At 41.8% G+C, this 10,174-nt stretch overlaps 1 pseudogene; it reads left to right on the top strand.

Annotated features, from left to right (window-relative positions):
- Positions 1–2,705: 2,705 nt before the first annotated feature.
- On the top strand, positions 2,706–6,741 carry LOC121443770 (annotated as a pseudogene).
- Positions 6,742–10,174: the final 3,433 nt, after the last annotated feature.

Below are 10,174 nucleotides of genomic sequence, written 5' to 3'. Positions count from 1 at the left end.
TCACAGAATTGTAAACATGATATGTTGTCATACAGATTTCTTAGGGTTTTGTCCCCCTGGTGGTTTCCTTGGTATGCTTCCATAATTTTTGCCAGATCCAATCAGTTTTGCCATGCACTCTCAGCTCCACATCATTGTGTTCCCCTTATGTTCTAGTCCAGGCATTTTTGACATCTTGAAACTGTTGCAAGAGTATCTCATGTTCCACCTAAATGATTTGGAGTGTTATTTAGGCTGAGTTTTATCTTCCATCCATGAGTTCATTGACTTTCCTTGGGCGTAATTCCTGGGACACGGAGCCTAACTCCTGGGGGATTCCCCTAGTTACTTCTCCTTGCTGAGACAGCTTACACTCTCAGTACTACTATGACAGTATTTCTGTAGCAAACATTCTTCTCAAGATGAGAAGAAATTTAATATTACAATCCATTTGTTTTTATTGTGATTTAAACACACACACACACACAAGTTAATGCACATACACTGATGATATTAATTGAGTTGGCCATTCTGGGGCTGTCAAGATCATTATCTCTCGAGGGGTTCTTAGAGGCATGGGGTGAACACTTAGAGGAACTTGGGCCGGTGAGGAGAGGTTGACTGCACTGTGCCATGTCTATAGTCACAATGGGTGCCTTATCCTATAGTCAGACTGATGACTATCTTGAATATCACCATGGAACTTTTGTATGGCCAAGATGGAGATCAAGTCAGGGTAAAAATCAGAAAACTAGATGGAGGTTCCAAGTTCCAGTTGAATAGCCGACTGATGGAGAATAAGAGCAAGGATGTCAGGAATAAAATGGCTTGGTCCACACACTGAGACACTGTGCCCGAACAAAGGGGGTTTCAACTAAACCAGTGGCCTGGGAATGAAAGAACATGGAATCAAAGTGGAAGCTCTGAATGTGGCTGACAATTGGACCAGACTGAGAAGCCAATGATAATGGCACTGACATTTGTCTGTACTTCATATACAGGGTTTTTTGTGATCATATTCTATGTGGATGCTTGCCTTCCTAAATCTCGATGGATGAAGGGTAGGCATGGATTTCAAACAGGTCAAGGTACCCCGCCCTCAATTTAAATTGGAGTAGGAGTAGAGGTTTGGTGGGGGAGCGAGAAGAAAGTGGGAGGAGGAAACAAAGGGAAAATTTTGATATTCATTATTATGAAGTAATATAAAAATCAATAGTAGATAACCAATAAAGAGATTGGAGCTAGAAAAAAAAACATTCATGTGAGTTGTTGACTCAGACACTAAAGACTTTTTTACAGAAAAGCACAAAAAGAGACTGGGTTACCTGGCAAAATATGACTCATGTATTTGGGAAGATGAGTGAGGTTTTATTTTGGGTCTCCAGGGGGCTGTGTGAGCAGCATTATAGGACATGTATGCTGGATATTTCTGTGGGTTAGTAGGGAAGAAAACTGCCTATGAGGGGTTTAATGACCTAAGTAGAGTCTTGAGGATGTCACAAAGCTTTGGTTGGGGGTGGCAACACTGTTCCACATGAAGCACTAGTCTTCTGTGAAGGTGGGCTGACTATCTTCACAGTGGCTGAGGAGGTGAGTTCAGCTCTTAAGCTCCACAACTGTTCAACAGGATTAGGCAGCTGAACATTTCCAGAAGATGGAATCTGGAGAGCCAAGATATTTTCTTTTGGTAAATATGTTTAGGAAGAAACAGGGACCTCTGTAGTCCCAGAGAGGTTTCCTTCAAATCTCCTGTGAGTCTAAAATTTATGTTGTTAACAGCTTCTATATTTGATAGCTGTGGGGACAGTGAATGCCAGGTATTCTTCCCACTTTATCTTTGCTATCAATGTCCAATTCATCAGTTCACGAAAGGGGCGAAGATCCTCTTTGCCCATATGTGTTTTAAAAGATATTAATTATTTCTAAATGGTGCTGTTGCCCAGATTAATGAGTCTTTATTTTTGCAGTTTGTCTCACAAAACTCACTTCTCTAGTGAAGATATGGAATGGCTTTATGTAATAAACCTGGGTCTGGATCAGGAGACACAATACATAGAACCAGTGGACTGGAGTGCCATGACCTTGGGCAGGTGGTTTTGGATCAACCACCTAACCAACAGCTTGAGTGGGAAGGAGAGAAGTGGCTGTCCTTCGAATTCTTTGCCATCTGTTCAGATTTTTCTTTCTCACTTTGGGCATAGGCATCCAGTCTCCTCTCATTGACACAGTCAGTCCGGAATTAGGTTTCTCAGTAGAGGTCCATTGCCTTTGGGCAGCAGGAATATGTCTCTGATACACATATACTGAGCTGTAGACAATAGTTTGATAATTTTCCTATGAATTTCTTAAGACCAAATTACATTTAGGCAGCTCAAATCTATTCAGCACTGCCTTTATCACCTTCCCCAAAGATCTTCCAGAAAAGAATCTTGACATCGCATCCTCCCCTTCTTAACTTTGCAGGCACTTATGGTGGAGGAAACCACTTTGTGTCTGATTGAAACTGAAGAATTCTTCCAATGCAGAGATTGGCATCTATGAAGCCCATGCACAGAAAGAGAGCCAAGAGACAGTGGAACAGGAGTGTTGTGGCCTATCTCAGTAAATCTACCACCATGATAAAGATGCCTCTTAGTATGAGATGCATGCCACCTCTCCAGAAGAAGAATGGGCCAACTCTCCAGAAGCAAAAACTGTGTAAGCCTTTTGAGGCCCTGGAGAATATTGTTGGCCGCCGAATTTCTCATGGCTGGAAGGAAGCCAATGAACCAGTCACCCAGTGGAAAACCATCATTCTAGATCAACTGCCAACATATCCCTCTCTCTATTTGTTGAAATATGATGGGATTGATTGTGTCTATGTCTTGGAGCTTCACAGCGATGAAAGGATTTTAAACCTTAAGATCCTGCCTAATAATGTGCCATTTCCTCAGGTGACAGACACTCATCTATCAAACACCATAGTTGGCAGAGCAGTGAAACATACATTCACGGGCACAAATGGCTCTAAGGAAGACTGGAATGGGATGGTCCTAGAGGAGGTGCCAATCATGAAGACCTGGTTCTATATTACCTACAAGAAAGATCCGGTCTTGTATATTTACCACCTCCTGGATGACTCCCTTGAAGGCAACCTCCACATCATGCCAGGCTCTAAGGAGGAGTGCAGTGTCATGGTCCCAGATGAGGTGCAGACCAGGATGACCTGTTTCTACATTGTCAAGGAGAATGATCCAGTCCTGTACCTTTACCACCATCTTGATGACTCCATTGAAGGCAACGTCCACATCATGCCTGAATGTCCTCCAGTAGAGGTGACTTTGGAATTAGGCAGGGATTCCTTGGCAGGCAAATGAGTGCAGTACAACAAAAAAAATGGAACCCAAGAAATAGGTAAAATTTTTTGCCAAGTTCCCACCAAACCTTCTGTGTATTTCATCAAGTTTAATAATGACTTCCATATCTATGTCTACGATTTGGTGAAGATCTGTTAAAGTGAAATTCTCAAAATTTGAGGGGCACACTTCAAACTGTGTTTGGGGAATGTGTTTTTGTTTTTTTCAGAGATACCGGAGGTCTTCTATTAATCCTGGTATTTTTTTCCAATGGAATATTCTTGCTCGAAAAATAAAAATTTGTGAACATGTTTTGTTCTTTGGTGAATGATGGAACATGTTTGGTGGATGGGACATCACAGAAATACATGCCTCAAACAAAGCAGGATTTATGGTCTTTCCCCTTGGAGAGGATGGACTGGGAATGCTTGGTGTGGTAAAGGACAAGATGGCTCTCTATGGAGTAGTGGAGATGGGACAAAAGTTGTAGGATCTCGGGGCAGGATAAAGCTTGAGGGAAAAACATGTCAACTGGAAAGATGTGACAGATATCAGAGTGAGGTATTGGGACTTAAGAGGATAAAGAGTAGATTAATCAGGAAGGGACACAAATGTATACTCAAAATCAGAGGAAATTAGGTTTCATTTGATGAATAGTTTAATTCGTACTGGCTGTAAGTCACTGGATGTTTGAACTCCACTGGAGCATGTTGAGTGACCAGGAGCCTCCTGTTTAGAGAAAAGTGTCTCCGCCCAGTTGCTCTTCTGCAGTGGGATGGAAGTCACGCTATCTACTTCCTTTTTTCAGAATTCTGTCTGCCACCTACTTTGTCATGCCTGGATTCTTTATTCCTTGAACTCTCATTGTTCCTTTGCATGCCATCCAACCCTTGTGAGTTCATTTAAATAATTGCCCTGTCATATCTGGAAAACAGTGTTCCCTTTCATTGATCATGTTCTGTACGACTTGGGCTATAAATCTCATCGACAGACGCATCCACACACAGGATAAACATGTACACATTGATGCCCACTAATGTGTGACATGCACACATATGATGAATGCACCGATCTCCATCAAATCAGTAAACGAGGGAATCCCTGATGCTAGGTGGAGTGTGGCAAAGATCCCACAAACCCATCAGACCCCCAAATACCAGTATGGTATTGATGTCTGACTCCCATCATGTAAGGATCCTGCCATCCTGTAACGGGGCGATTTTTGCTTCCTTGATCTTCACAAACTTGGTTAAAATGTTAGAGTTGTCAAACTGCCAGTTAGGGTCCAGCATGTAGATCAGCTGTCTCAGGTCAGGTGATTTGGCTACAGTTTGGGTGATAACTTATACCAGGGAATTCTGGTACACCCTCACCTCTTCTTCTCCCAGTCCTCATCATCACTCTTGTGGCTGGGCTTGGAGCACAAAGAAGGCAAAATGGAAAAATCCTCCTCCTCAGTGCAAAACAATGTCCATCTTTCATATGACCTGACTCTCAAGGGAATGCAGCACATTTTATCCTTCTAGTTCTCCTCATTCTTTGGTTCACTCATTTTTCCAATGAATGATTGAATTCATCCATTCTTCCATCTCTTTCTCTCTCTCTCTCTCTCTCTCTCTCTCTCTCTCTCTCTTCTTCCTTCCCTTCTTCAATTTCCCCGTTTATAGTAGTAATTTGAGCAGCGGGGCTGCGTCCCCAGCACCATGGCCGCCTACCTAGTTTATGCCCCTAAATACGAACACAAAAATTGTATTCTTATAAACACTTCCTGGCCCAGTATTTTCAGCCTCTTAACCCATTTCTAATAATGTATGTTGCAGCATGAGGTGCACTTACCAGGAAAGATTCAGCACGTCTGACCTGGTGGCTGGCTGCATTGCCATCTGCCTCAGGGAGCAGAGCTCCCGTGTCTGCCTAGGAGAGGGGTGCATGGCTTCTCTGAGATCACTTCCTCTTTCTAGCAGCATTTTGTTCTCTTTACTCCTCCCACCTATGTTCTAACCTATCAAGGGAAGCAGATTCTTTATTTAATTAAGCAATGACCTTCTTCCATCAATTTATCCTTTCAACAGCTTGACCAAATAAATCTCCCATGTCTCTTCTGTTGTATAATCTTTCATTTGTAAAGAACTTGCCCTCTTAGGGAAGGATTTTTCTGACATCTCTGTGGACGGAGGTCATATGAGGAAAGTCGTGATCCGTATTACCATATTGGGATAGCGGCAGTCCACAGACTCTCACCCTCTCTGAAAACAAAATAAGAACCTCCTTTCCAAAGCATCATGTCCTTAGATCCAAATTTAAAAGTCAAGGCACTTTCAAAATATCTATGTGGGATTAGTTCAGCAGCATTTATAAACAAATATCTTTTAGCAGCTATTGCTCCTTCCTCAGCATTCAAATGATTCAAACAGAGCACAATAGCATACAGTATCAAAATTCTCTGTGTATTTTCCATCTTTGTTAGCTTCAATTTAAGCTCTAATTTATTTTTCCTTTTTATTTTTTGCCTTTTGAGACAGGTTCTCTGTATCGTTGACCTGGAATAACTCTGTAGAACAGGCTGTCCTTGAAGTTTCAGAGATCCACATGTCTCTGCCTCCCAGAATTGGGATCAAAGGTGTATGGTACTACACCTGAATTCACAGAGACCTGTTTGTCTCTGCCTTCTCGGCACTGGGATTAAAGGTATGTGCTACCACACCTTGAAGTTACAGTGGTCAATCTCTCTCTGCCTCCCAAGTGTTGGGATTAAAGGTGTGTTCTACTGCAACCAACAACTCTCTTCATTTTATTTTAACTTTAAGAACTTCAACTTTTAGCCTGCACATATTTTTAACACACTGTAAATCATTTAAAAATTTTCTTTTTCTTTGAATCTCTCTTTACTCAATATCTCTCTTTGTTTTTTTTTGACCACATGAATCCTTAATTTACACAGCAATCTCAATATGACGAAAAGGTGGCTTTGCCAGCTAGATGTAGCCTATTCCTTAGCTTTCTGCCATTCCAACCTTATTGATGGGGTACTGGCCAGAGCCGCATTCAGTGCCACAAGTCTACAGTGTTTTACGGTTCTTGCCATGAAACAATCTGCAACAGACAACACTCAAGCCCTCTCTCTGTAGCTGGACCTCCTGCCTCAAACAGTCAGAGTTTGCCCTGGCAGGATGGCTCAGAAACTGACATTTTAAAACAACACAGGTTTTTTTTTTTCCTGCTACTGCTGAAAACAAACAAGCATTCAGTTGGCTTTATCAACACCATTTAAATGTTTCGTGGCAGGACCTTTTAAGTGCTGCAGCGTTTTGCAGCTGAAGCTGAGTCAGGAAGCCTCTTTTCAATGAGTGTTCTTGCTTGCTTCTAGCAAGCAGAGCAGGCTCGAGAAATCGCTGTTACCAAGAAAACATGCTTTAATCTTTCCTGAGCTTTCTCAGGCTTTCTGTGGATTCAGTTGTCCACACGACTGAGTGTCATTCTGTAGTAATTTGTGCAGCAGGGCTGCATCCCCAGCACCACGATTGCCTTGGAGGATTATGTCCTGAAATAATTACACGCAAACAGTATTCTTTTAAACACTGCCTGGCCCAGTAGTTTAGCCTCTTAACCCATTTCTAATAATCTATGTATCACCACAAGCTGCGATTATCAGGAAAGATTCAGCATGTCTGACCGTGTGGCTGGCTGCATCGCCTTCTGTCTCAGAACAGAGCTATCGTGTCTGCCCGTGAGAGGGGAGCATGGTGTCTCTGAGCTCACTTACTGTTCCTCCCAGCATTCTGTTCTTTTTACTCCACCCACATATGTTCAAACTTATCAGGGCAAGCAGTTTCTTTATTGAATTAACCAATGACCTTACTCCATCATTTCCCCCATTTCTGTTTAAACAAGAACGGAATCTTTAACTTTGATAGTTATAGTTTTCCATTATTATGTAAAAGATAAATAGATATAAATATTGTAACTGTAATTCTTGCTTGATAACTGTTTTGTTATATGTAATTTTGCTATATTAAAGTTAAATCTGTAGAACAGGCTGTCCTTGAAGTTTCAGAGATACACATGTCTCTGCCTCCCAGCATTGGGATCAAAGGTGTATGGTACTACACCTGAATTCACAGAGACCTGTTTGTCTCTGCCTTCTCGGCACTGGGATTAAAGGTATGTGCTACCACACCATGAAGTTACAGAGGTCAATCTCTCTCTGCCTCCCAAGTGTTGGGAGTAAAGGTGTGTACTACTGCAACCAACAACTCTCTTCATTTTATTTTAACTTTAAGAACTTCAACTTTTAGCCTGCACATATTTTTAACACACTGTAAATCATTTAAAAATTTTCTTTGTCTTTGAATCTCTCTTTACTCAATATCTCTCTTTGTTTTTTTTTGACCACATGAATCCTTAATTTACACAGCAATCTCAATATGACGAAAAGGTGGCTTTGCCAGCTAGATGTAGCCTATTCCTTAGCTTTCTGCCATTCCAACCTTATTGATGGGGTACTGGCCAGAGCCGCATTCAGTGCCACAAGTCTACAGTGTTTTACGGTTCTTGCCATGAAACAATCTGCAACAGACAACACTCAAGCCCTCTCTCTGTAGCTGGACCTCCTGCCTCAAACAGTCAGAGTTTGCCCTGGCAGGATGGCTCAGAAACTGACATTTTAAAACAACACAGGTTTTTTTTTTTCCTGCTACTGCTGAAAACAAACAAGCATTCAGTTGGCTTTATCAACACCATTTAAATGTTTCGTGGCAGGACCTTTTAAGTGCTGCAGCGTTTTGCAGCTGAAGCTGAGTCAGGAAGCCTCTTTTCAATGAGTGTTCTTGCTTGCTTCTAGCAAGCAGAGCAGGCTCGAGAAATCGCTGTTACCAAGAAAACATGCTTTAATCTTTCCTGAGCTTTCTCAGGCTTTCTGTGGATTCAGTTGTCCACACGACTGAGTGTCATTCTGTAGTAATTTGTGCAGCAGGGCTGCATCCCCAGCACCACGATTGCCTTGGAGGATTATGTCCTGAAATAATTACACGCAAACAGTATTCTTTTAAACACTGCCTGGCCCAGTAGTTTAGCCTCTTAACCCATTTCTAATAATCTATGTATCACCACAAGCTGCGATTATCAGGAAAGATTCAGCATGTCTGACCGTGTGGCTGGCTGCATCGCCTTCTGTCTCAGAACAGAGCTATCGTGTCTGCCCGTGAGAGGGGAGCATGGTGTCTCTGAGCTCACTTACTGTTCCTCCCAGCATTCTGTTCTTTTTACTCCACCCACATATGTTCAAACTTATCAGGGCAAGCAGTTTCTTTATTGAATTAACCAATGACCTTACTCCATCATTTCCCCCATTTCTGTTTAAACAAGAACGGAATCTTTAACTTTGATAGTTATAGTTTTCCATTATTATGTAAAAGATAAATAGATATAAATATTGTAACTGTAATTCTTGCTTGATAACTGTTTTGTTATATGTAATTTTGCTATATTAAAGTTAAATCTGTAGAACAGGCTGTCCTTGAAGTTTCAGAGATACACATGTCTCTGCCTCCCAGCATTGGGATCAAAGGTGTATGGTACTACACCTGAATTCACAGAGACCTGTTTGTCTCTGCCTTCTCGGCACTGGGATTAAAGGTATGTGCTACCACACCATGAAGTTACAGAGGTCAATCTCTCTCTGCCTCCCAAGTGTTGGGAGTAAAGGTGTGTACTACTGCAACCAACAACTCTCTTCATTTTATTTTAACTTTAAGAACTTCAACTTTTAGCCTGCACATATTTTTAACACACTGTAAATCATTTAAAAATTTTCTTTGTCTTTGAATCTCTCTTTACTCAATATCTCTCTTTGTTTTTTTGACCACATGAATCCTTAATTTACACAGCAATCTCAATATGACGAAAAGGTGGCTTTGCCAGCTAGATGTAGCCTATTCCTTAGCTTTCTGCCATTCCAACCTTATGGCTGAGGTACCGGCCAGAGCCGCATTCAGTGCCACAAGTCTACAGTGTTTTACGGTTCTTGCCATCAAACAATCTGCAACAGACAACACTCAAGCCCTCTCTCTGTAGCTGGACCTCCTGCCTCAAACAGTCAGAGTTTGCCCTGGCAGGATGGCTCAGAAACTGACATTTTAAAACAACACAGGTTTTTTTCCTGCTACTGCTGAAAAAACAAGCATACTGTTGGCTTTATCAACACCATTTAAATGTTTCGTGGCAGGACCTTTTAAGTGCTGCAGGGTTTTGCAGCTGAAGCTGAGTCAGGAAGCCTCTTTTAAATGAGTGTGCTTGCTTGCTTCTAGCAAGCAGAGCAGGCTCGAGAAATCGCTGTTACCAAGAAAACATGCTTTACTCTTTCCCGAGCTTTCTCAGGCTTTCTGTGGATTCAGTTGTCCACACGACTGAGTGCCATTCTGTAGTCCTTTGAGCAGCAGGGCTGCATCCGCAGCACCACGATTGCCTTGGAGGCTTATGTCCTGAAATAATTACACACAAACAGTATTCTTTTAAACACTGCCTCTTAACCCATTTCTAATAATCTATGTATCACCACAAGCTGCGATTATCAGGAAAGATTCAGCATGTCTGACCTTGTGGCTGGCTGCATCGCCTTCTGTCTCAGAGCAGAGCTATCGTGTCTGCCCAGGAGAGGGAACATGGTGTCTCTGAGCTCACTTACTGTTCCTCCCAGCATTCTGTTCTTTTTACTCCACCCACATATGTTCACAACTATCAGGACAAGCAGTTTCTTTATTGAATTAACCAATGACCTTACTCCATCATTTCCCCTATTTCTGTTTAAACAAGAACGGAATCTTTAACTTTAATATAGCAAAATTACATATAACAAAACAGTT

The sequence above is a fragment of the Microtus oregoni genome, unplaced genomic scaffold, assembly GCF_018167655.1.
Source record: "Microtus oregoni isolate MIOR12 unplaced genomic scaffold, Mior012 000113F_000, whole genome shotgun sequence".
In the NCBI taxonomy this organism is placed as follows: Eukaryota; Metazoa; Chordata; class Mammalia; order Rodentia; family Cricetidae; genus Microtus; species Microtus oregoni.
Note: the sequence above shows the minus strand (reverse complement) of the source record. Positions and strands in the feature narration are given on the sequence as shown.